Consider the following 26,500-nt stretch of genomic DNA (forward strand, 5'->3'; position numbering starts at 1 on the left):
TGGTGGTAGAAGCTATTTAGGAGCCTCTTGGACCTAGACTTGGCGCTCCGGTACCGCTTGCCGTGCGGTAGCAGAGAGAACGGTCTATGTCTGGGATGGGAGGTTGGAAATAGACACATAACATCGGATGGACTGCTTTAGATTTGGAAACAAACCAAAGAAATGGCAATTTCACAGACTTAGATTAACATTGACTCAGGGATTGCAAAACAGAAACATCAATTAGGCCTTGGCTAAATCTGGGAACAGAGTATTCTGTAATGTATTAGGTCTACAAATGGGCAGGGTGTCTCCTGAATGTCAGTGGGTGGGCTGTTTTTACACTGTTGTTAGGCTGGCTGGCTGGCTGTGTGTTGGGTGGCTGGCTGGCTGTGTGTTGGCTGGCTGGCTGGCTGGCTGTGTGTTGGATGGCTGGCTGGCTGGCTGGCTGTGTGTTGGGTGGCTGGCTGGCTGTCTGGCTGGCTGTGTGTTGGGTGGCTGGCTGGCTGGCTGGCTGGCTGTGTGTTGGATGGATGGCTGTCTGGCTGGCTGTGTGTTGGGTGGCTGGCTGGCTGTCTGGCTGGCTGTGTGTTGGATGGCTGGCTGTGTGTTGGGTGGGTGGCTGGCTGTCTGGCTGGCTGTATGTTGGGTGGCTGGCTGGCTGTGTGTTGGGTGGCTGGCTGGCTGTCTGGCTGGCTGTGTGTTGGGTGGCTGACTGTCTGGCTGGCTGTGTGTTGGGTGGCTGGCTGGCTGGCTGGCTGTGTGTTGGGTGGCTGGCTGGCTGGCTGGCTGGCTGGCTGTGTGTTGGGTGGCTGGCTGGCTGTGTGATGGGTGGCTAGCTGGCTGTCTGTCTGTGTGTTGGCTGGCTGGCTGTCTGGCTGGCTGTGTGTTGGGTGGCTGTCTGTCTGTCTGTCTGTGTGTTGGCTAGGCTGGCTGTCTGGCTGTCTGTGTGTTGAGTGGGCTGTGGTCTCAGAGGATTGATGTAACAGCACTAAGTCCTGACCATCCTTTAAATAAGGGGTTTAATAGTCACTTACTGGCAGATTCAAACATTGGTCTTACAGATGACATAGACAGTAACCGTTGGTTTAGGCAGGGCTAGGTTACATACAGTAACCATTGGTTTAGGCAGGGCTAGGTTACATACAGTAACCATTGGTTTAGGCAGGGCTAGGTTACATACAGTAACCATTGGTTTAGGCAGGGCTAGGTTACATACAGTAACCATTGGTTTAGGCAGGGCTAGGTTACATACAGTAACCATTGGTTTAGGCAGGGCTAGGTTACGTACAGTAACCATTGGTTTAGGCAGGGCAGGTTACATACAGTAACCATTGGTTTAGGCAGGGCTAGGTTACATACAGTAACCGTTGGTTTAGGCAGGGCTAGGTTACATACAGTAACCGTTGGTTTAGGCAGGGCTAGGTTACATACAGTAACCGTTGGTTTAGGCAGGGCTAGGTTACATACAGTAACCATTGGTTTAGGCAGGGCTAGGTTACATACAGTAACCGTTGGTTTAGGCAGGGCTAGGTTACATACAGTAACCGTTGGTTTAGGCAGGGCTAGGTTACATACAGTAACCATTGGTTTAGGCAGGGCTAGGTTACATACAGTAACCATTGGTTTAGGCAGGGCTAGGTTACATACAGTAACCGTTGGTTTAGGCAGGGCTAGGTTACATACAGTAACCGTTGGTTTAGGCAGGGCTAGGTTACATACAGTAACCGTTGGTTTAGGCAGGGCTAGGTTACATACAGTAACCGTTGGTTTAGGCAGGGCTAGGTTACATACAGTAACCGTTGGTTTAGGCAGGGCTAGGTTACATACAGTAACCGTTGGTTTAGGCAGGGCTAGGTTACATACAGTAACCGTTGGTTTAGGCAGGGCTAGGTTACATACAGTAACCGTTGGTTTAGGCAGGGCTAGGTTACATACAGTAACCGTTGGTTTAGGCAGGGCTAGGTTACATACAGTAACCATTGGTTTAGGCAGGGCTAGGTTACATACAGTAACCGTTGGTTTAGGCAGGGCTAGGTTACATACAGTAACCGTTGGTTTAGGCAGGGCTAGGTTACATACAGTAACCATTGGTTTAGGCAGGGCTAGGTTACATACAGTAACCGTTGGTGCAGGGCTAGGTTACATACAGTAACCGTTGGTTTAGGCAGGGCTAGGTTACATACAGTAACCGTTGGTTTAGGCAGGGCTAGGTTACATACAGTAACTGTTGGTTTAGGCAGGCTAGGTTACATACAGTAACCATTGGTTTGGCAGGGCTAGGTTACATACAGTAACCGTTGGTTTAGGCAGGGCTAGGTTACATACAGTAACCATTGGTTTAGGCAGGGCTAGGTTACATACAGTAACCGTTGGTTTGTCAGGGCTAGGTTACATACAGTAACCATTGGTTTAAACAGGGCAGGTTCATTACATCCCAGTAACCATTGGTTTAGGCAGGGCTAGGTTACATTACATTTCTATCCCAGTAACCATTGGTTTAGGCAGGGCTAGGTTACATACAGTAACCATTGGTTTAGGCAGGGCTAGGTTACATACAGTAACCGTTGGTTTAGGCAGGGCTAGGTTACATACAGTAACCATTGGTTTAGGCAGGGCTAGGTTACATACAGTAACCATTGGTTTAGGCAGGGCTAGGTTACATACAGTAACCATTGGTTTAGGCAGGGCTAGGTTACATACAGTAACCGTTGGTTTTAGGTTACATACAGTAACTGTTGGTTTAGGCAGGGCTAGGTTACATACAGTAACCGTTGGTTTAGGCAGGGCTAGGTTACATACAGTAACCATTGGTTTAGGCAGGGCTAGGTTACATACAGTAACCGTTGGTTTAGGCAGGGCTAGGTTACATACAGTAACCGTTGGTTTAGGCAGGGCTAGGTTACATACAGTAACCATTGGTTTAGGCAGGGCTAGGTTACATACAGTAACTGTTGGTTTAGGCAGGGCAGGTTACATACAGTAACTGTTGGTTTAGGCAGGGCTAGGTTAATACAGTAACCATTGGTTTAGGCAGGGCTAGGTTACATACAGTAACCATTGGTTTAGGCAGGGCTAGGTTACATACAGTAACCGTTGGTTTAGGCAGGGCTAGGTTACATACAGTAACCGTTGGTTTAGGCAGGGCTAGGTTACATACAGTAACCGTTGGTTTAGGCAGGGCTAGGTTACATACAGTAACTGTTGGTTTAGGCAGGGCTAGGTTACATACAGTAACTGTTGGTTTAGGCAGGGCTAGGTTACATACAGTAACCATTGGTTTAGGCAGGGCTGGTTACATTAACCATTGGTTTAGGCAGGGCTCTTGGCATACAGTAACCTGGTTTAGGCAGGGCTAGGTTGCAGTAACCATTGGTTTGGGAGGGCTAGGTTACATACAGTAACCATTGGTTTAGGCAGGGCTAGGTTACATACAGTAACCATTGGTTTAGGCAGGGCTAGGTTACATACAGCTATTGGTTTACTGAGGTTACATACAGTAACCATTGGTTTAAGGGCTAGGCATACAGTAACTGTTGGTTTAGGCAGGGCTAGGTTACATACAGTAACCGTTGGTTTAGGCAGGGCGAGTAGCAGCAGTGTAAAAACAAAGGGGGGTCAATGTAAATTTAATTAATTGTTCAGGCATAATGGAACCCAAGTGTTTTGATGATCTTCCAGGTGCTTTTGACAATCTTTAGTAAACTTTTTGGATGACGTGTGTCCCTTATGCATGTGTCCCTAGTGAAAACCAAACAGTGCATTCCCACAGTAAGAACCTCACACCAACACACAAGCATGGTGGTGGTAGTTTGAGGGAAAGCTTTCTGTCTCAGGATGGCGACTTGCCTTATTTCTTTGTTAATTAAATAAATTAAATAAGTATCCATTTTTTAAATGTTATTTGTAAACTCAGGTTCCCTTTATCTAATATTAGGTTTTGGTTGAAGATCTGTTAACATTCAGTTTCTAAAATATGTTTAAAAAAAATACGAAAATCAGAAAGGAGGTAAAAGTTTTCACGGCGCTGTAACTTAGATTTCAGTTCCAGTTCCCCTTATAGAGTAGTCCATAATTTAGCCACACTTTCCTCCTGTGTTGTCTTGTTTACCATCCTCCTGGCATTGATCTTGGCTCTATTGCATTTGCTCTGGGAAAAGAAGATGAACTTAGGGAAATATGTCTTAATGGCCTGCATCTTTACTTGCTATTACTGAGGGAAAGTCTGTCTTAATAACCTGCATCTTTACCAGCTATTACTGAGGGAAAGTCTGTCTTAATGACCTGCATCTTTACCAGTTATTACTGAGGGAAAGTCTGTCTTAATGACCTGCATCTTTACCTGCTATTACTGAGGGAAAGTCTGTCTTAATGGCCTGCGTCTTTACCTGCTACTACTGAGGGAAAGTCTGTCTTAATGGCCTGCGTCTTTACCTGCTACTACTGCGGGAAAGCCTGTCTTAATGACCTGCATCTTTACCTGCTACTACTGAGGGAAAGTCTGTCTTAATGACTTGCATCTTTACCAGCTACTACTGAGGGAAAGCCTGTCTTAATGACCTGCATCTTTACCAGCTACTACAGCTACTACTACTTCCTCACCAGCCTCCATCCCTATGTTGTGCATTAATAGATCCCTGGATCGAATGAATCTCAATTAGAGCTCCTCTTTCATTGAAATTCCACCGTGATAAAGTTAACAGGAATTCAATTAACTCCAGGAGTCTCAAACTGGAAAAACAGAGATAATTTATTTTGTGGGGGAGGAAAATGCAAATGATTAAAAATGTCAATCTGTCCTCTCCTCTGATTGGGTTAAATTACGGAAGACACATTTGGGTTGAATGCATTCAGTCATTCAACTGACTATGTGTTTCCTTTAATTTCTGGAATACACAGAACGGGGGATGGGGAGCTTATTAAGGTGAAAGCAATTGGCTGTCTTCACCTTCTGATGAGTCACAAAATCAAAGCACCTACTGGCGCTTCCCAAAGCAAAGAGCTGCCTGTGAATTGAAAAACACGCCAGGACAACAACAAAAAACCCACAAGGATTTCGCAAACCTGTTGGCTGCCTTGCCTTGAAGCCTTAAGCTCTCTGAAGAATGGTTTTCTGCCAGGTAGTGAGGGAATTATCTAGTGTACGTCCCAAGGGGAACCCTATTCTCTGTGTAGTGAAGAGCCCTGGTCAACAGTAGTGATAGATACCTAGGGTGGGTATGAAGGATGGATACCTAGAGAGGGTATGAAGGATGGATACCCAGGATGGATACCTAGAGTGGGTATGAAGGATGGATACCCAGGATGGATACCTAGAGTGGGTATGAAGGATGGATACCAGAGTGGGATGAAGGATGGATACCTTTTGTGGGTATGAAGGATGCAAGATACCTAGAGTGGGTATGAAGGATGGATACCTAGGGTGGGTATGAAGGATGGATACCATTAAGTGGGTTGAATGCATTCAGTCATTCAACTGATACTATCTGTTTCTATAATTTCTATAACTGTATAACGGGGTTTGGGGAGGTATAACTCTGTTTCTATAACTCTGTTTATATAACTGGACTCTGTTTCTATTCTATAACTCTGTTTCTATAACTCTGTTTCAAAGCACCTATACTCCTGTTTCTAAAAGCTGCCTGTGAATGAAAAACACGTTTCTAAACCACTGATTTCTAAACCTGTTGGGTATGCCTTGCCTTGGAGCCTTAAGCTCTCTGAAGAATCTATTTTCTGTTGGGTATGAAGGATAGATATCTAGTGTGGGTATGAACCCTATTCTGGATGTAGTGAACTCTGTGGTATGAAGTGATAGATACCTAGGGTGGGTATGAAGGATGGATACCTAGAGAGGGTATGAAGGATGGATACCTAGGGTGGGTATGAAGGATGGATACCTAGAGTGGGTATGAAGGATGGATACCCTAGATACCTAGAGTGTTTCTATATAACTCTGTTTCTGAAGTTTCTATAATGGATAACCCTATAACTCTGTTTCTATAACTCTATAACTCTGTTTCTATAACTCTGTTTCTATAACCCTAGGACTCTATAACTATGTTTATGAAGGATCTATACTCTAGACTCTGGGTCTAGAAGGATAGATACCTAGGGTGGGTATGAAGGATGGATACCTAGTGGGTATGAAGGATGGTACCCAGGGATATATGAAGGATGGATACCTAGACTCTGTGGGTATGAAGGATAGATACCTAGGGTGGGTATGAAGGATGGATACCTAGGGTGGGTATGAAGGATGGATACCTAGGGTGGGTATGAAGGATAGATACCTAGAGTGGGTATGAAGGATAGATACCTAGAGTGGGTATGAAGGATAGATACCTAGGGTGGGTATGAAGGATGGATACCTAGAGTGGGTATGAAGGAAGAGGCAATACATTACAATTAAGTGATTTCTGGATCATTCTTTCTGACGTACTCTCATTCTATTTCTATAACTTTGTTTCTATAACTTTATAACTCTGTTTCTAGAACTCTATTTCTATAACTCTGTTTCTAGAACTCTAGAACTCTGTTTCTAGAACTCTGTTTCTAAAGCTCTGTTTCTAAAGATCTGTACTGATGCTGGAGTCTTGTGTTTGGGGAAATCAGAGTATAGTTTTAGCCTATGCCAATATGCCAGAGTAGACAGAACGGGTTGTTACTGTAAGTCTCTGTGTATCTCTAAGGACATAAGAACCTGGCTTAAAGACTTAAAGTCCTTCCATCCGTATTACATCAGCTGGAGAAAAGGAAGTAGGCGAGCTGGTGAACCAGCCACTTACTGTGTTACCCCACAGTGTTGGTTACTTTACTGCAGTCACTTTGGGAATGAAAAAAAGAGGCCCCAATAGCTTAATTTAGCTGTGTCTGTCACGCCCTGGTCTAAGTATTTTGTGTTTTTCTTCATGTATTGGGTCAGGCCAGGGTGTGGCATGGAGTTTTTGTATTGTGGTGTGTTTTGTCTTGGGGTTTTGGTGCGTATGTATTTGGGATTGTAGCTAGTGGGGTTATCTAGCAACGTCTATGGCTGTCTGGAGTGGTTCTCAATCAGAGGCAGGTGCTTATCGTTGTCTCTGATTGGGAACCATATTTAGGCAGCCATATTCTTTGAGTTTGTGGTGGGTGATTGTCCTGAGTGTCCTTAGTCTGTGTTAGTTTGCACCAGTTAAGGCTGTTTCGGTTTTCACTACATTTATTGTTTTGTAGAGTTTGTGTTTTGGATTCGTGTTACGTTGTGTGATTAAACATGGATCGCAATATACAGGCTGCAGTTTGGTCCGACTCTCCTTCACCACATGAAAACCGTGACAGTGTCCCTGTAGCAGGGCACAATAGCCTGTGTCTAGCATCCCTGAAGGGACAGATAGCGTGACTGTAAGATCAACAATACATCAGTATAAAGCTCGTCTTTTATCATTCTTCCTGATGCACTATGAGTTAGGGCAGGGAATTACCAGGGACCTCTCCATACAATATTATCACCATGTTTAGGTACCGATACGACGATACGATATGTGTTGTGATTCTATATGTAGTGTGATTCTATATGTAGTGTGATTCTATATGTAGTGTGATTCTATATGTAGTGTGATTCTATATGTAGTGTGATTCTATATGTAGTGTGATTCTATATGTAGTGTGATTCTATATGTAGTGTGATTCTATATGTAGTGTGATTCTATATGTAGTGTGATTCTATATGTAGTGTGATTCTATATGTAGTGTGATTCTATATGTAGTGTGATTCTATATGTAGTGTGATTCTATATGTAGTGTGATTCTATATGTAGTGTGATTCTATATGTAGTGTGATTCTATATGTAGTGTGATTCTATATGTAGTGTGATTCTATATGTAGTGTGATTCTATATGTAGTGTGATTCTATATGTAGTGTGATTCTATATGTAGTGTGATTCTATATGTAGTGTGATTCCATATGTAGTGTGATTCCATATGTAGTGTGATTCTATATGTATTGTGATTCTATATGTAGTGTGATTCTATATGTAGTGTGATTCTATATGTAGTGTGATTCTATATGTAGTGTGATTCTATATGTAGTGTGATTTATATGTAGTGTTGATATTATATTCTATATGTAGTGTGATTCTATATGTAGTGTGATTCTATATGTAGTGTGATTCTATATGTAGTGTAATTCTATATGTAGTGTGATTCTATATGTAGTGTGATTCTATATGTAGTGTAATTCTATATGTAGTGTGATTCTATATGTAGTGTGATTCTATATGTAGTGTGATTCTATATGTAGTGTGATTCTATATGTAGTGTAATTCTATATGTAGTGTGATTCTATATGTAGTGTGATTCTATATGTAGTGTGATTCTATATGTAGTGTGATTCTATATGTAGTGTGATTCTATATGTAGTGTGATTCTATATGTAGTGTGATTCAATACTGTGATTTTATTTCCGATTCGATGTTCCAAACATATTGTTCACTACATGTCTGCTGCAGAGAGACGAGAGAGACTCATGAGAAAACTAGTTTTGATCCGTCATGGACATAAAAGTGCTGAAAACATGTTGGCTCACTATTTAATAAGTTTGGGCGCAGGTACAGCCGACTAGCACTAGCTAACGCTACCTACAGAAGCCAAAAAACTCAAACATCGAGATACACTACATGACAACATGTGAACGCCTGCTCTTCAAGCAGCTCATTCCAAAAATCATGGGCATTAAAATGGAGTTGGTCCCCTCCCTTTGCTGCTATAACAGCCTCTGCTCTGCTGGGAAGGCTTTCCACTAGATGTTGGAACATTGCTGCTATAACAGCCTCTGCTCTGCTGGGAAGGCTTTCCACTAGATGTTGTAACATTGCTGCTATAACAGCCTCTGCTCTGCTGGGAAGGCTTTCCACTAGATGTTGTAACATTGCTGCTATAACAGCCTCTGCTCTGCTGGGAAGGCTTTCCACTAGATGTTGTAACATTGCTGCTATAACAGCCTCTGCTCTGCTGGGAAGGCTTTCCACTAGATGTTGGAACATTGCTGCTATAACAGCCTCTGCTCTGCTGGGAAGGCTTTCCACTAGATGTTGTAACATTGCTGCTATAACAGCCTCTGCTCTGCTGGGAAGGCTTTCCACTAGATGTTGGAACATTGCTGCTATAACAGCTTCCACTCTCCTGGGAAGGCTTTCCACTAGATGTTGGAACATTGCTGCTATAACAGCCTCTTGCTCTGCTGGGAAGGCTTTCCACTAGATGTTGGAACATTGCTGCTATAACAGCCTCTTGCTCTGCTGGGAAGGCTTTCCACTAGATGTTGTAACATTGCTGCTATAACAGCCTCCACTCTTCTGGGAAGGCTTTCCACTAGATGTTGTAACATTGCTGCTATAACAGCCTCTTGCTCTGCTGGGAAGGCTTTCCACTAGATGTTGTAACATTGCTGCTATAACAGCCTCCACTCTTCTGGGAAGGCTTTCCACTAGATGTTGTAACATTGCTGCAGGGGACTTGCTTCCATTCAGCGACAAGAAAATGAGTGAGGTCGGGTACTAATGTTGGGCGATTAGGCCTGGTTTGCAGTCAGCGTTCCAATTCATCCCAAAGGTGTTCGATGGGGTTGAATTCAGGGCTCTGTGCAGGCCAGTCAAGTTCTTCCTCACCGATCTCGACAAACCATTTCTGCATGGACCTTGCTTTGTGCACGGGGGCATTTTCATGCTGAAACAGGAAAGGGCCTTCTCCAAACTGTTGCCACAAAGTTGGAAGCACAGAATCGTCTAGAATGTCATTGTATGCTGTAGCGTTAAGATTTCCCTTCACTGGAATTTAGGGGTTAGCCCGAACCATGAAAAACAGCCCCAGACCATTCTTACTCATCCGCCAGACCCAGATTAGTCCTTTGGACTGGCAGATGGTGAAGCATGATTCATCGCTCCAGACAACGCAAGCTTTACACCACTCCAGCTGACGCTTGGCATTGCACATGGTGATCTTAGGCTTGTGTGCGGCTGCTCAGCCATGGAAACCTATTTCATGAAGCTCACGACGAACAGTTCTTGTGCTGACGTTGCCTCCAGAGGCAGTTTGGAACAAGGTATTGAGTGTTGCAACCGAGGACAGACGATTTTTACGCACTTCAGCACTCGGTGGTCCCGTTCTGTGAGCTTGTGTGACCTACCACTTTTGGCTGAGACGTTTTTAGCTCCTAGATGTTTCCGCTTCACAATAACAGCACTTCCAGTTGACCGGAGCAGCTCCAGCAGGGCAGATATTTGATGAACTGACTTGTTGGAAAGATGGCATCCTATGACTGTTCCACGTTAAAAGTAACTGAGCTCCTCAGTAAGGCCATTTTACTGGCAATGTTTGTCTATGGAGATTGCATGGCTTTGTGCCCCCCCCCCCCCATCACTACTATGAGTGACTGTACGCCAATATGCCAGAGTAGATTACATGTCTTTCTCTAAATCCATACGAACCTTGATTCAGCTCGTCCATCATCCACATGACGTCACACAGACATAATGGAAATCAGCCTTATTGTGATTCAATATGAGCAACATCAGTTCAACTTTAAATGTGACTATGTTTTGATGACAACAGAGAGTAGCAGCAGTGTAAAGGGGGGGCAATGCAAATAGTCTGGGTAGCCATTTGATTAGCTGTTCAGGAGTCTTATGGCTTGGTGGTAGAAGCTGTTTAGAAGTCTCTTGGACCTAGACTTGTCGCTCCGGAACCGCTTGCCGTGCGGTAGCAGAGAGAACAGTCTTATAACTAGGGTGGCTGGAGTCTTTGACCATTTTTAGGGCCTTCCTCTGACACCGCCTGGTAAAGAGGTCCTGGATGGCAGGAAGCTTGGCCCCTGGTGATGTACTGGGCCTCTGTAGTGCCTTGCTGTCGGAGGCCAAACAGTTGTCATACCAGGCAGTGATGCAACCATGCTCTCAATGGTGCAGCTGTAGAACCTTTTGAGGATCTGAGGAACCATGCCAAATCTTTTCAGTCTCCTGAGGGGGAATAGGTTTTCTTGTGCCCTCTTGTTTACTATGTAACATCAGTACCTGTAGAACCGACTTTTGATGTGGTATTCAACTGTGTTTAAACTGTGTTTCCTTCAGACTGAAAAAGGCACCCAATGGCATCATTTAGCAGACAGACAGACAGGTGCTGATCTGTGTCTGTCTGTGTGTGTGTCTCAAGCTGGCAGAGCCCGTCTGTAGAAGCTATTAGAGAAGCTGTAGAGTTATTTATCAAGGTTAGTTGATGTAGTCGTGGCTAATTAACACTCCACAGTCTCTCACTGGCACTCTCAGTTAACACCTAAAGATTACAGTACAGCATTGGCTGTCAGGAATTAGGAACAGCAAGCAATTTACCTGATTGATCTGAAAGCTAAGCACCCTCTACGTACTCCACTGATCTCTCTCTCTCTCTTTCTCTCTCTCTCTCGATCTCTTTCTCTGTCTGTCTCGCTCCCTCTCTCTTTCTCTGTCTCTCTCTCTCTCTCTCTGTCTCTCTCTCTCTCTCTCTCTCTCTCTCTGTCTTTCTCTCTTTCTTTGTCTCTCTGTCTCTCTGTCTCTCTCTTTCTTTGTCTCTCTCTCTCTTTCTCACTTTCTTTGTCTCTCTCTCTCTCTCTCTCTCTCTCTCTCTCTCTCTCTCTCTCTCTCTCTCTCTCTCTCTCTCTCTCTCTCTCTGTGTCTCTCTATCTGTGGTATAGCTAAGGCAACAGGTGTTGAATAAATGATATTCTGAGACATGTCTCTGACTTCCCCGTGTTCACATCCCTGAATTAGTTTTAACTGTCAAGTATTTATCCTAACTAACATGAAGTACTTTCTCGTCTCAGTCTGTAGTTAATGAGGGATATTCTATATAAAATCACACAGCAGTGGAAGCAGTTCCAAGTCAAGCTACTCCTCCTTACGCTGGAACAAATGTTTTACATCGTGGTTCCCTGAATCATTGCTCTACATGGTTCCCTGATGTGGATGTGTTTTATTAAAGACCCAAACACAGATGGACAAGTGTGAAAACGCCACTTGAGGCTAACAGTCAGGAACAGCAAGCGAGGCAGCCCTATCTGAAGGAGAGCGTTTGTTCTATCAGTACCAACTGAAGCCCCACTTCAGATAATGTTCGATGTCCTACGTGGTTCCCTGAATCGTTGCTCTACGTGGTTCCCTGAATCATTCCCTGAATCATTGCTCTATGTGGTTCCCTGAATCGTTGCTCTATGTGGTTCCCTGAATCGTTGCTCTACGTGGTTCCCTGAATTGTTCCCTGAATCGTTGCTCTATGTCAGGGGTGTCAAAGTCAAATGGACGGAGGGCCAAATAAAAAATTTAGCTACAAGCCGAGGGCCGGACTGTTCGAATGTTCATTGAAACATTTTTAAATGACGCATATAGTCTAGTGAACCTAATTGAACCTACTGAAAACCTAACAAATATATTCCAATATGATCAGATAAATAAAGCAATATTTTCTTATGGCTCTGTCAGTAATCTTTAATTTTCAACAGACACAAAAGACAAATTTCCTTTATATAAAAATCCCCATAACATGAACATTAAATGAAAGAAACCGGTATTCAAGGCACCATCAGTAGCCTATATTTTCTATTTTAGCAAAAGTGGGCTAAATTTACTTCAAAGAAAAAAACAATAATAGCAATTTTCTATCATCCACTCAACTGAAATATTTTTAAAATATAATTGGATTGAAATACAATAAAATAAAGTGCAAAAATCTATTAATCAAAAACAACACTTTGTTTAAGGAGAAGTAACATGCAGTGAAAACAAATATTTAACTTTAACTTTTAAACTTGAACTGAGTAAAAACTCTAAATATGTGATTGCACAGTAATGTTCACTTGTTTGAGGTTGAGGGTGATACTTGGTGGTGTCCCATCTTTTCCACAAGTTCATCAATGTTCGGGGTAAGGCTCTGAGCTGAGGAAATCCTCAGAATTGAGTGGAGGTGTTCAGCAGTAAGTCGACTTCTGTGTGATGTTTTGTTCAAGTTCATCAAAGAAAACAGTTGTTCACACAGGTATGTGCTGCCAAACATAGACAACGTTTGAGCAGCCTGGATGCGCAGCTGGGGCATTGTGTCGGGAGGAAACGGGCGAACTCCGCAGCACCCACTGCCGCATATTTTGCCCTCAGTGCATCATTGCATTGGAGGTCAATCAACTCCATTTGGAGGTTTGGTGGTGAGCTTTCCACGTCAACAGCAAATGGGTTACCGAGCAGTTCCAACCTGCTTTTTGTGCTTCAAAGTCAGCAAATCGGCGTCGAAAGTCAGCGGCAAGCATACCTATTTTATCAGCCAACTGTGCGCTCGGGAACGCACTGGTAGAGAGCTTCTCTTTCATGGTCTGGCAGCTGGGAAAGTGGCTCAAATTTTCTTTCCGCATCTGCGTCTCCCACAGAGTCAGTTTGGTTTTAAATGCCTTCACTGTACTGTACATATCAGAGATGACACGATCCGACCCTGCAGCTGCAAGTTCATTGCATTCAGATGACTCGTAATGTCACACAGAAAAGCCATTTCACACAGAAACATTTCGTCTCGGAGTTGTGTTGTGTCTTTCCCTTTGCTGTCCAAGAACAGACAAATCTCCTCACGAAGCTCGAAACATCTTTGAAGCACCTTTCCCTGGCTTAGCCATCGCACCTCTGTGTGATAAGGCAAATCACCATGCTCCGTTTCTAACTCCGTCAGAAATGCCTTGAACTGGCGGTGATTCAAACCTTTGGCTCTGATAAAGTTAACTGTGCGCGTGATGATGCTCATTACATGCTCCATTTTCAAGGCTTTACCGCACAACGCTTCCTGGTGTATGATACAATGATAAGCTGTCAGCTCACCTGTCGCGTTTTCCTCTTGCATCTTTTCCCGTATCTTCGCCACCAGTCCGCTCCTGTGTCCACACATCGCAGGTGCTCCGTCGGTTGTCAAACCCACGAGTTTTTCCCAAGGCAGCTCCATCTCATTTACACATCTTGACACCTCTTCATACAAATCATGCCCCGTAGTTGTGCCATGCATAGGACGTAAAGCCAAAAACTCCTCTGTCACGCTTAGGCTGGAGTCCACTCCGCGGATGAAAATTGACAACTGGGCAATGTCCGAAATGTCGGTGCTCTCATCCACATCCAAGGAATATGCAATGAAATCTTTTCCCTTTTTCACAAGCTGCTCTTTTAGATTGATGGACAACTGGTCTACTCTCTCGGCAATGGTGTTTCTGCTCAGACTCACATTTAAAAAGAGTTGCCTTTTTTTCTGGGCAAACTTCGTCACAAACTTTAATCATGCAGTTTTTGATGAAATCCCCTCCGTAAATGGCCGGGCTGATTTAGCGATCTCTTCTGCCAAAATAAAACTGGCCTTGACAGCAGCCTGGCCTTGTGATTTGGCTTTTTGAACAGAGCCTGTCGAGATTTGAGGCCTCGTTTTAATTCCTCTGCCTTTTGTAGCCTTTGTTCCATGTCCATATTCTTGTTTTTGTCCGCGTGTTTCGTTTCATAATGTCGTCTCAGATTATACTCTTTCAGTACCGCCACACTTTCTCCACACAGAAGACACACAGGTTTTCCAGCTACCTCCGTGAACAAATACTCCGACTCCCACCTTGTTTGAAACCCCGGTTCTCAGTGTCCACCTTCCGTTTTGCCATTTTTGATGGGTATCTGAAAGTTAATTTTACTGTGATGCTGACAACTGCTGTGCCAATAAATATTGAAATGAAGCAGCCTACTGCTCGGTGCGTCACCGTTGCATTGTGGGAAATGTAGTATTGGTGCGTGTAAAAGATCTGCGGGCTGCCGGCTTGCTGCGGTCTGCGGGCCGGTTCTAATAATAAATCAAGATCATCCCAGGGGCCGTAAAAACCTTCTCGCGGGCCGGATGTGGCCCGCGGGCCTTGACTCTGACATATGTGCTCTATGTGGTTCCCTGAATCATTCCCTGAATCATTGCTCTATGTGGTTCCCTGAATCATTGCTCTATGTGGTTCCCTGAATCGTTGCTCTATGTGGTTCCCTGAATCGTTCCCTGAATCGTTACTCTACGTGGTTCCCTGAATCGTGGCTTTACGTGGTTCCCTGAATCGTTACCTGAATCATTGCTCTATGTGGTTCCCTGAATCGTTCCCTGAATAGTTGCTCTACGTGGTTCCCTGAATAGTTGCTCTACGTGGTTCCCTGAATCGTTCCCTGAATAGTTGCTCTAAGTGGTTCCCTGAATCGTTCCCTGAATAGTTGCTCTACGTGGTTCCCTGAATCGTTCCCTGAATCGTTGCTCTACGTGGTTCCCTGAATCGTTCCCTGAATAGTTGCTCTACGTGGTTCCCTGAATAGTTGCTCTACGTGGTTCCCTGAATCGTTCCCTGAATCGTTGCTCTACATGGTTCCCTGAATCGTTCCCTGAATAGTTGCTCTACGTGGTTCCCTGAATCGTTCCCTGAATCATTGCTCTATGTGGTTCCCTGAATCGTTCCCTGAATAGTTGCTCTACGTGGTTCCCTGAATAGTTGCTCTACGTGGTTCCCTGAATCGTTCCCTGAATCGTTGCTCTATGTGGTTCCCTGAATCGTTCCCTGAATAGTTGCTCTACGTGGTTCCCTGAATCATTGCTCTGTGGTTCCCTGAATCGTTGCTCTACGTGGTTCCCTGAATCGTTCCCTGAATAGTTGCTCTACGTGGTTCCCTGAATCATTCCCTGAATCATTGCTCTAAGTGGTTCCCTGAATCGTTACCTGAATCATTGCTCTATGTGGTTCCCTGAATCGTTGCTCTACGTGGTTCCCTGAATCGTTACCTGAATCGTTGCTCTACGTGGTTCCCTGAATCATTCCCTGAATCATTGCTCTATGTGGTTCCCTGAATCATTGCTCTACGTGGTTCCCTGAATCGTTGCTCTATGTGGTTCCCTGAATCGTTGCTCTATGTGGTTCCCTGAATCGTTCCCTGAATCATTCCCTGAATCGTTCCCTGAATAGTTGCTCTACGTGGTTCCCTGAATTGTTCCCTGAATCGTTCCCTGAATCATTGCTCTACGTGGTTCCCTGAGTCGTTGTCCTGGACTTCTGCCTGCCGCCTTTTGCCTATTCCCTGCCTGTACTTTAACCTATCAGATTTCCTGTTATCTACCTATTGCCTGGTCTCCCGGACGACGTTACTAGCCTTTTCCCTGCCTGTACTGTTACCTCTTTGGACCCCTGTGTATGACCTTCTGCCTGCCCCTGGACCCAGCTACCTGCCTCCTCCTGTGTATGACCTTCTGCCTGCCCCTGGACCCAGCTACCTGCCTCCTCCTGTGTATGACCTTCTGCCTGCCCCTGGACCCAGCTACCTGCCTCCTCCTGTGTATGACCTTCTGCCTGCCCCTGGACCCAGCTACCTGCCTCCTCCTGTGTATGACCTTCTGCCTGCCCCTGGACCCAGCAACCTGCCTCCTCCTGTGGTCTTTTACAATAAACACCAGCTGTGCCCTGCGCTTGAAACCAGCTCTCTGTCTCCCCTCGTGTTCATTACAACTAGTTTTGAATGTGTCCCACAGTGAGTAGGGAGCGATGTGAGACACAACAAGGCCTGTTCTGCTGTGTCCTCTATAGCCAGTGGTGATAACACGTAATGCTTAAGGAACTGACTGACCCTGAACACCTTAGTGCTGTTCTCACAACCACTTTACCTTGAAGACGTGACTGAACTAACGGCCATGGACTTAGAGACCTCTCTGACACACACACACACACACACACACACACACACACACACACACACACACACACACACACACACACACACACACACACACACACACACACACACACACACACACACACACACACACACACACACACACACACACACACACACAGTCTTGTACAACTAAACTTGTGGGGACACACAATTGATTCCCATTCAAAATCCTATTTTCCCTAACCTTAACCCGAAAACCTGACCCTAAACCTCAACCTAAATCTAATTCTAACCGTAACCCTAAACCCCCTAGAAATAGAATTAGACCTTGTGGGGATTGTCCCCAGTTGGTCAAATGTGTGTTTGTTTATTATTCTTGTGGGGACCCAGACAGACAGACAGACAGACAGACAGACAGACAGACAGACAGACAGACAGACAGACAGACAGGCAGGCAGGCAGGCAGGCAGGCAGGCAGACAGACAGACACACCTCAATCGGTTTCCCCCTTATCCAGCTGTTCCATTCTGAACCTGATCCACACCTCAATCTGATCCCCCTTATCCAGCTGTTCCATTCTGAACCTGATCCACACCTCAATCTGATCCCCCTTATCCAGCTGTTCCATTCTGAACCTGATCCACACCTCAATCTGTTTCCCCCTTATCCAGCTGTTCTGTTCTGAACCTGATCCACACCTCAATCTGATCCCCCTTATCCAGCTGTTCCATTCTGAACCTGATCCACACCTCAATCTGATCCCCCTTATCCAGCTGTTCCATTCTGAACCTGATCCACACCTCAATCTGTTTCCCCCTTATCCAGCTGTTCTGTTCTGAACCTGATCCACACCTCAATCTGATCCCCTTATCCAGCTGTTCCATTCTGAACCTGATCCACACCTCAATCTGTTTCCCCCTTATCCAGCTGTTCTGTTCTGAACCTGATCCACACCTCAATCTGATCCCCCTTATCCAGCTGTTCCATTCGGAACCTGATCCACACCTCAATCTGATCCCCTTATCCAGCTGTTCTGTTCTGAACCTGATCCACACCTCAATCTGATCCCCCTTATCCAGCTGTTCCATTCTGAACCTGATCCACACCTCAATCTGTTTCCCCCTTATCCAGCTGTTCTGTTCTGAACCTGATCCACACCTCAATCTGATCCCCCTTATCCAGCTGTTCCATTCTGAACCTGATCCACACCTCAATCTGATCCCCCTTATCCAGCTGTTCCATTCTGAACCTGATCCACACCTCAATCTGTTTCCCCCTTATCCAGCTGTTCTGTTCTGAACCTGATCCACACCTCAATCTGATCCCCCTTATCCAGCTGTTCCATTCTGAACCTGATCCACACCTCAATCTGTTTCCCCCTTATCCAGCTGTTCTGTTCTGAACCTGATCCACACCTCAATCTGATCCCCCTTATCCAGCTGTTCCATTCTGAACCTGATCCACACCTCAATCTGTTTCCCCCTTATCCAGCTGTTCCATTCTGAACCTGATCCACACCTCAATCTGTTCCCCCTTATCCAGCTGTTCCATTCTGAACCTGATCCACACCTCAATCTGTTTCCCCCTTATCCAGCTGTTCCATTCTGAACCTGATCCACACCTCAATATGTTTCCTCTTATCCAGCTGTTCCATTCTCTGTGTAACCTGCTGCTAGAATGGACTGAGAGGTAGCCTGTCGCTCGAGTCGCTACAAAATGGAAGAGATAATGTTGAGGATAATGTTTTATAGACCCGCATCACTGTACTGAGAGATTAAAAGGACATATTTGGTTGTTTTTTTGAAGCATTAGTCCATGTTTTTTCATAGCCCCCTGTACTGCACAACAAGGGTGAGGATTACATCTCTGGTTGGGGTAGGCTTAAGTGGAATCACAACAACAACAAGGGTGAGGAAGTGAAACTCTGGTTGGGATAGGCTTAAGTGGAATCACAACAACAAGGGTGAGGAAGTGAATCTCTGGTTGGGGTAGGCTTAAGTGGAATCACAACAACAAGGGTGAGGAAGTGAATCTCTGGTTGGGGTAGGCTTAAGTGAAATCACAACACCAACAAGGGTGAGGAAGTGAATCTCTGGTTGGGGTAGGCTTAAGTGGAATCACAACAACAAGGGTGAGGAAGTGAATCTCTGGTTGGGGTAGGCTTAAGTGGAATCACAACAACAAGGGTGAGGAAGTGAATCTCTGGTTGGGGTAGGCTTAAGTGTAATCACAACACCAACAAGGGTGAGGAAGTGAATCTCTGGTTGGGGTAGGCTTAAGTGGAATCACAACAACAACAAGGGTGAGGAAGTGAATCTCTGGTTGGGGTAGGCTTAAGTGGAATCACAACAAGCACAAAGGGTGAGGAAGTGAATCTCTGGTTGGGGTAGGCTTAAGTGAAATCACAACAACAACAAGGGTGAGGAAGTGAATCTCTGGTTGGGGTAGGCTTAAGTGAAATCACAACAACAAGGGTGAGGAAGTGAATCTCTGGTTGGGGTAGGCTTAAGTGAAATCACAACACCAACAAGGGTGAGGAAGTGAATCTCTGGTTGGGGTAGGCTTAAGTGGAATCACAACAACAAGGGTGAGGAAGTGAATCTCTGGTTGGGGTAGGCTTAAGTGTAATCACAACACCAACAAGGGTGAGGAAGTGAATCTCTGGTTGGGGTAGGCTTAAGTGGAATCACAACAACAACAAGGGTGAGGAAGTGAATCTCTGGTTGGGGTAGGCTTAAGTGGAATCACAACAACAAGGGTGAGGAAGTGAATCTCTGGTTGGGGTAGGCTTAAGTGTAATCACAACACCAACAAGGGTGAGGAAGTGAATCTCTGGTTGGGGTAGGCTTAAGTGGAATCACAACAACAACAAGGGTGAGGAAGTGAATCTCTGGTTGGGGTAGGCTTAAGTGGAATCACAACAACAACAAGGGTGAGGAAGTGAATCTCTGGTTGGGGTAGGCTTAAGTGGAATCACAACAACAACAAAAAACTGTCTGGATCCTTCCACAACACGCCATTTACATCAAAAATAGAGATTTGGTTGGCAAAATTCTCCTTTAACTTCTCCAGTGGCTGTGTTGAACGTTAAGAAACTGTTGTCTCTACATCATTGGCTTCCTGGGTGGTCTGGCACGTCTTGTGAAGTGACTGACTGTGCTGAGAGAGGGATCTCTCCGGTGGGATCTCTCCCTTGTTATACTTCACCACAAACAGAGAGGGATCTCTTAGTGTGCCTGCTGGGAAGAGTGTCTCTGGAGAGATGACAATGCGTTATGTTAAAGCCTCGGTTAGCATTTCACTTACTCGTTTCACTTACTCGTTTCAGTAACTTGTTCCTAAAAACAATTCCCCATCTATAATGTGTCAGTAAAGAACTTGATGCAAGCTTTCTCTATAGTGTGACAAAGATGACACGTCATTGTCATTTGCGGCGGCAGGGTAGCCTAGTGGTTAGAGTGTTGGACTAGTAACCAGCAGGTAGTCTAGTGGTTAGAGTGTTGGACTAGTAACCAGCAGGTAGCCTAGTGGTTAGAGTGTTGGACTAGTAACCAGCAGGTAGTCTAGTGGTTAGAGTGTTGGACTAGTAACCAGCAGGTAGCCTAGTGGTTAGAGCGTTGGACTAGTAACCAGCAGGTAGCCTAGTGGTTAGAGTGTTGGACTAGTAACCAGCAGGTAGCCTAGTGGTTAGAGTGTTGGACTAGTAACCAGCAGGTAGCCTAGTGGTTAGAGCGTTGGACTAGTAACCAGCAGGTAGCCTAGTGGTTAGAGCGTTGGACTAGTAACCAGCAGGTAGCCTAGTGGTTAGAGCGTTGGACTAGTAACCAGCAGGTAGCCTAGTGGTTAGAGTGTTGGACTAGTAACCAGCAGGTAGCCTAGTGGTTAGAGTGTTGGACTAGTAACCAGCAGGTAGCCTAGTGGTTAGAGCGTTGGACTAGTAACCAGCAGGTAGCCTAGTGGTTAGAGTGTTGGACTAGTAACCAGCAGGTAGCCTAGTGGTTAGAGCATTGGACTAGTAAACAGCAGGTAGCCTAGTGGTAAGAGTGTTGGACTAGTAACCAGCAGGTAGTCTAGTGGTTAGAGTGTTGGACTAGTAAACAGCAGGTAGCCTAGTGGTTAGAGTGTTGGACTAGTAACCAGCAGGTAGCCTAGTGGTTAGAGCATTGGACTAGTAACCAGCAGGTAGCCTAGTGGTTAGAGCGTTGGACTAGTAACCAGCAGGTAGCCTAGTGGTTAGAGTGTTGGACTAGTAACCAGCAGGTAGCCTAGTGGTTAGAGCGTTGGACTAGTAACCAGCAGGTAGTCTAGTGGTTAGAGTGTTGGACTAGTAACCAGCAGGTAGTCTAGTGGTTAGAGTGTTGGACTAGTAACCAGCAGGTAGTCTAGTGGTTAGAGTGTTGGACTAGTAACCAGCAGGGTAGCCTAGTGGTTAGAGTGTTGGACTAGTAACCAGCAGGTAGCCTAGTGGTTAGAGCATTGGACTAGTAACCAGCAGGTAGCCTAGTGGTTAGAGCATTGGACTAGTAACCAGCAGGTAGCCTAGTGGTTAGAGTGTTGGACTAGTAACCAGCAGGTAGCCTAGTGGTTAGAGTGTTGGACTAGTAACCAGCAGGTAGCCTAGTGGTTAGAGTGTTGGACTAGTAACCAGCAGGTAGCCTAGTGGTTAGAGCGTTGGACTAGTAACCAGCAGGTAGCCTAGTGGTTAGAGTGTTGGACTAGTAACCAGCAGGTAGCCTAGTGGTTAGAGCGTTGGACTAGTAACCAGCAGGTAGTCTAGTGGTTAGAGTGTTGGACTAGTAACCAGCAGGTAGCCTAGTGGTTAGAGTGTTGGACTAGTAACCAGCAGGTAGTCTAGTGGTTAGAGCGTTGGACTAGTAACCAGCAGGTAGTCTAGTGGTTAGAGTGTTGGACTAGTAACCAGCAGGTAGCCTAGTGGTTAGAGCGTTGGACTAGTAACCAGCAGGTAGTCTAGTGGTTAGAGTGTTGGACTAGTAACCAGCAGGTAGCCTAGTGGTTAGAGCGTTGGACTAGTAACCAGCAGGTAGCCTAGTGGTTAGAGCATTGGACTAGTAACCAGCAGGTAGCCTAGTGGTTAGAGCGTTGGACTAGTAACCAGCAGGGTAGCCTAGTGGTTAGAGCATTGGACTAGTAACCAGCAGGTAGCCTAGTGGTTAGAGTGTTGGACTAGTAACCATCAGGGTAGCCTAGTGGTTAGAGCGTTGGACTAGTAACCAGCAGGGTAGCCTAGTGGTTAGAGCATTGGACTAGTAACCAGCAGGATAGCCTAGTGGTTAGAGCATTGGACTAGTAACCGGAAGGTTGCAAGTTCAAACCCCCGAGCTGACAAGGTACAAATCTGTCGTTCTGCCCCTGAACAGGCAGTTAACCCCACTGTTCCTAGGCCGTCATTGAAAATAAGAATTTGTTTCTGTACCGACTTGCCTAGTTAAATAAAAGTAAATTAAAAAAATCTATTACCAGAATTTATACCAAGGATCCTTCTGTATAGTCCTAGGTGAAAGATTCCCTGTGTCTTCAACCTGGCAGGTTGATGAGGTTGTACACTCAGGGTAGTGTGTCTTCAACCTGGCAGGTTGAGGAGGTTGTACACTCAGGGTAGTGTGTCTTCAACCTGGCGTGTTGAGGAGGTTGTACACTCAGGGTAGTGTGTCTTCAACCTGGCGTGTTGAGGAGGTTGTACACTCAGGGTAGTGTGTCTTCAACCTGGCGTGTTGAGGAGGTTGTACACTCAGGGTAGTGTGTCTTCAACCTGGCGTGTTGAGGAGGTTGTACACTCAGGGTAGTGTGTCTTCAACCTGGCGTGTTGAGGAGGTTGTACACTCAGGGTAGTGTGTCTTCAACCTGGCGTGTTGAGGAGGTTGTACACTCAGGGTAGTGTGTCTTCAACCTGGCGTGTTGAGGAGGTTGTACACTCAGGGTAGTGTGTCTTCAACCTGGCGTGTTGAGGAGGTTGTACACTCAGGGTAGTGTGTCTTCAACCTGGCGTGTTGATGAGGAGGTTGTACACTCAGGGTAGTGTGTCTTCAACCTGGCGTGTTGAGGAGGTTGTACACTCAGGGTAGTGTGTCTTCAACCTGGCGTGTTGAGGAGGTTGTACACTCAGGGTAGTGTGTCTTCAACCTGGCGTGTTGAGGAGGTTGTACACTCAGGGTAGTGTGTCTTCAACCTGGCGTGTTGAGGAGGTTGTACACTCAGGGTAGTGTGTCTTCAACCTGGCGTGTTGAGGAGGTTGTACACTCAGGGTAGTGTGTCTTCAACCTGGCGTGTTGAGGAGGTTGTACACTCAGGGTAGTGTGTCTTCAACCTGGCGTGTTGAGGAGGTTGTACACTCAGGGTAGTGTGTCTTCAACCTGGCAGGTTGATGAGGTTGTACACTCAGGGTAGTGTGTCTTCAACCTGGCGTGTTGAGGAGGTTGTACACTCAGGGTAGTGTGTCTTCAACCTGGCGTGTTGAGGAGGTTGTACACTCAGGGTAGTGTGTCTTCAACCTGGCGTGTTGAGGAGGTTGTACACTCAGGGTAGTGTGTCTTCAACCTCATGTGTTGATGAGGTTGAGGAGGTTGTACCCTCAGTGTCTTCCAAATAGTGTCCCAGTCATGACAGGGGAATGGGTCTCATTGTAGCAGTCCACATCAGAGACAGACACGTAAGCGTTATGTCACTGTTAGGCTGAGTATCAGTTTGATACATCAGGGGTCAGGGGTCACGTTAAGAGTTCACAAATCAGCCTTTTCATAAACGTCGACCATCAACGAAATGCCAGCGTTTTATATAGAAAGTCAACAGTGTTTTTGTTGCTTCAATAGTGATCAGGGACGTGCAGCTATAGTTGAATATAGTTAGAATATAGTTTTCCTTCACATAAAATACATGCATCACATTCATCAGAAAATAGCTTCACTTTCATCAGATGACACCAGAAGTACAACACTATTTAACTGTCAGCCACACAAGGAAATGGGTTTATAATGAAGAAACAAGGTGTTTTTGTTGGGGGAAACTATGCATGGCCATGTTTATCATAGACAGAATGTAGGCACAACCCCTGAAGAGGGAGAGGTTCTGACCCCAGTCCAATCTCTTCTCCTGTCTCAACCCCTGAAGAGGGAGAGGTTCTGACCCCAGTCCAATCTCTTCTCCTGTCTCAACCCCTGAAGAGGGAGAGGTTCTGACCCCAGTCCAATCTCTTCTCCTGTCTCAACCCCTGAAGAGGGAGAGGTTCTGACCCCAGTCCAATCTCTTCTCCTGTCTCAACCCCTGAAGAGGGAGAGGTTCTGACCCCAGTCAAATCTCTTCTCCTGTCTCAACCCCTGAAGAGGGAGAGGTTCTGACCCCAGTCCAATCTCTTCTCCTGTCTCAACTCCTGAAGAGGGAGAGGTTCTGACCCCAGTCCAATCTCTTCTCCTGTCTCAACCCCTGAAGAGGGAGAGGTTCTGACCCCAGTCCAATCTCTTCTCCTGTCTCAACCCCTGAAGAGGGAGAGGTTCTGACCCCAGTCAAATCTCTTCTCCTGTCTCAACCCCTGAAGAGGGAGCTTCTGACCCCAGTCAAATCTCTTCTCCTGTCTCAACCCCTGAAGAGGGAGAGGTTCTGACCCCAGTCAAATCTCTTCTCCTGTCACAACCCCTGAAGAGGGAGAGGTTCTGACCCCAGTCCAATCTCTTCTCCTGTCTCAACCCCTGAAGAGGGAGAGGTTCTGACCCCAGTCCAAAATCTCTTCTCCTGTCTCAACCCCTGAAGAGGGAGAGGTTCTGACCCCAGTCCAATCTCTTCTCCTGTCACAACCCCTGAAGAGGGAGAGGTTCTGACCCCAGTCCAATCTCTTCTCCTGTCACAACCCCTGAAGAGGGAGAGGTTCTGACCCCAGTCCAATCTCTTCTCCTGTCTCAACCCCTGAAGAGGGAGAGGTTCTGACCCCAGTCCAATCTGTTCTCCTGTCACAACCCCTGAAGAGGGAGAGGTTCTGACCCCAGTCAAATCTCTTCTCCTGTCTCAACCCCTGAAGAGGGAGAGGTTCTGACCCCAGTCCAATCTCTTCTCCTGTCTCAACTCCTGAAGAGGGAGAGGTTCTGACCCCAGTCCAATCTCTTCTCCTGTCTCAACCCCTGAAGAGGGAGAGGTTCTGACCCCAGTCCAATCTCTTCTCCTGTCTCAACCCCTGAAGAGGGAGAGGTTCTGACCCCAGTCAAATCTCTTCTCCTGTCTCAACCCCTGAAGAGGGAGTTCTGACCCCAGTCAAATCTCTTCTCCTGTCTCAACCCCTGAAGAGGGAGAGGTTCTGACCCCAGTCAAATCTCTTCTCCTGTCACAACCCCTGAAGAGGGAGAGGTTCTGACCCCAGTCCAATCTCTTCTCCTGTCTCAACCCCTGAAGAGGGAGAGGTTCTGACCCCAGTCCAAAATCTCTTCTCCTGTCTCAACCCCTGAAGAGGGAGAGGTTCTGACCCCAGTCCAATCTCTTCTCCTGTCACAACCCCTGAAGAGGGAGAGGTTCTGACCCCAGTCCAATCTCTTCTCCTGTCACAACCCCTGAAGAGGGAGAGGTTCTGACCCCAGTCCAATCTCTTCTCCTGTCTCAACCCCTGAAGAGGGAGAGGTTCTGACCCCAGTCCAATCTGTTCTCCTGTCACAACCCCTGAAGAGGGAGAGGTTCTGACCCCAGTCAAATCTCTTCTCCTGTCTCAACCCCTGAAGAGGGAGAGGTTCTGACCCCAGTCAAATCTCTTCTCCTGTCTCAACCCCTGAAGAGGGAGAGGTTCTGACCCCAGTCCAATCTCTTCTCCTGTCTCAACCCCTGAAGAGGGAGAGGTTCTGACCCCAGTCCAATCTCTTCTCCTGTCTCAACCCCTGAAGAGGGAGAGGTTCTGACCCCAGTCAAATCTCTTCTCCTGTCTCAACCTCTGAAGAGGGAGCTTCTGACTCCAGTCAAATCTCTTCTCCTGAAGAGGGAGAGGTTCTGACCCCAGTCAAATCTCTTCTCCTGTCACAACCCCTGAAGAGGGAGAGGTTCTGACCCCAGTCCAATCTCTTCTCCTGTCTCAACCCCTGAAGAGGGACAGGTTCTGACCCCAGTCCAATCTCTTCTCCTGTCTCAACCCCTGAAGAGGGAGAGGTTCTGACCCCAGTCCAATCTCTTCTCCTGTCACAACCCCTGAAGAGGGAGAGGATCTGACCCCAGTCCAATCTCTTCTCCTGTCACAACCCCTGAAGAGGGAGAGGTTCTGACCCCAGTCCAATCTCTTCTCCTGTCTCAACCCCTGAAGAGGGAGAGGTTCTGACCCCAGTCCAATCTGTTCTCCTGTCACAACCCCTGAAGAGGGAGAGGTTCTGACCCCAGTCAAATCTCTTCTCCTGTCTCAACCCCTGAAGAGGGAGAGGTTCTGACCCCAGTCAAATCTCTTCTCCTGTCTCAACCCCTGAAGAGGGAGAGGTTCTGACCCCAGTCCAATCTCTTCTCCTGTCTCAACCCCTGAAGAGGGAGAGGTTCTGACCCCAGTCCAATCTCTTCTCCTGTCTCAACCCCTGAAGAGGGAGAGGTTCTGACCCCAGTCAAATCTCTTCTCCTGTCTCAACCCCTGAAGAGGGAGCTTCTGACCCCAGTCAAATCTCTTCCCCTGTCTCAACCCCTGAAGAGGGAGAGGTTCTGACCCCAGTCAAATCTCTTCTCCTGTCACAACCCCTGAAGAGGGAGAGGTTCTGACCCCAGTCCAATCTCTTCTCCTGTCTCAACCCCTGAAGAGGGAGAGGTTCTGACCCCAGTCCAAAATCTCTTCTCCTGTCTCAACCCCTGAAGAGGGAGAGGT

The 26,500-nt window shown here is 46.3% G+C and overlaps 1 protein-coding gene across 1 annotated transcript in view; it reads left to right on the forward strand.

The window, feature by feature from the left end:
• Positions 1-26,500, forward strand: part of LOC118381696 (C-myc promoter-binding protein-like) — a 171,940-nt gene that overhangs the window by 3,640 nt on the left and 141,800 nt on the right.

This window comes from Oncorhynchus keta, unplaced genomic scaffold (genome assembly GCF_023373465.1).
Source record: "Oncorhynchus keta strain PuntledgeMale-10-30-2019 unplaced genomic scaffold, Oket_V2 Un_scaffold_14331_pilon_pilon, whole genome shotgun sequence".
In the NCBI taxonomy this organism is placed as follows: Eukaryota; Metazoa; Chordata; class Actinopteri; order Salmoniformes; family Salmonidae; genus Oncorhynchus; species Oncorhynchus keta.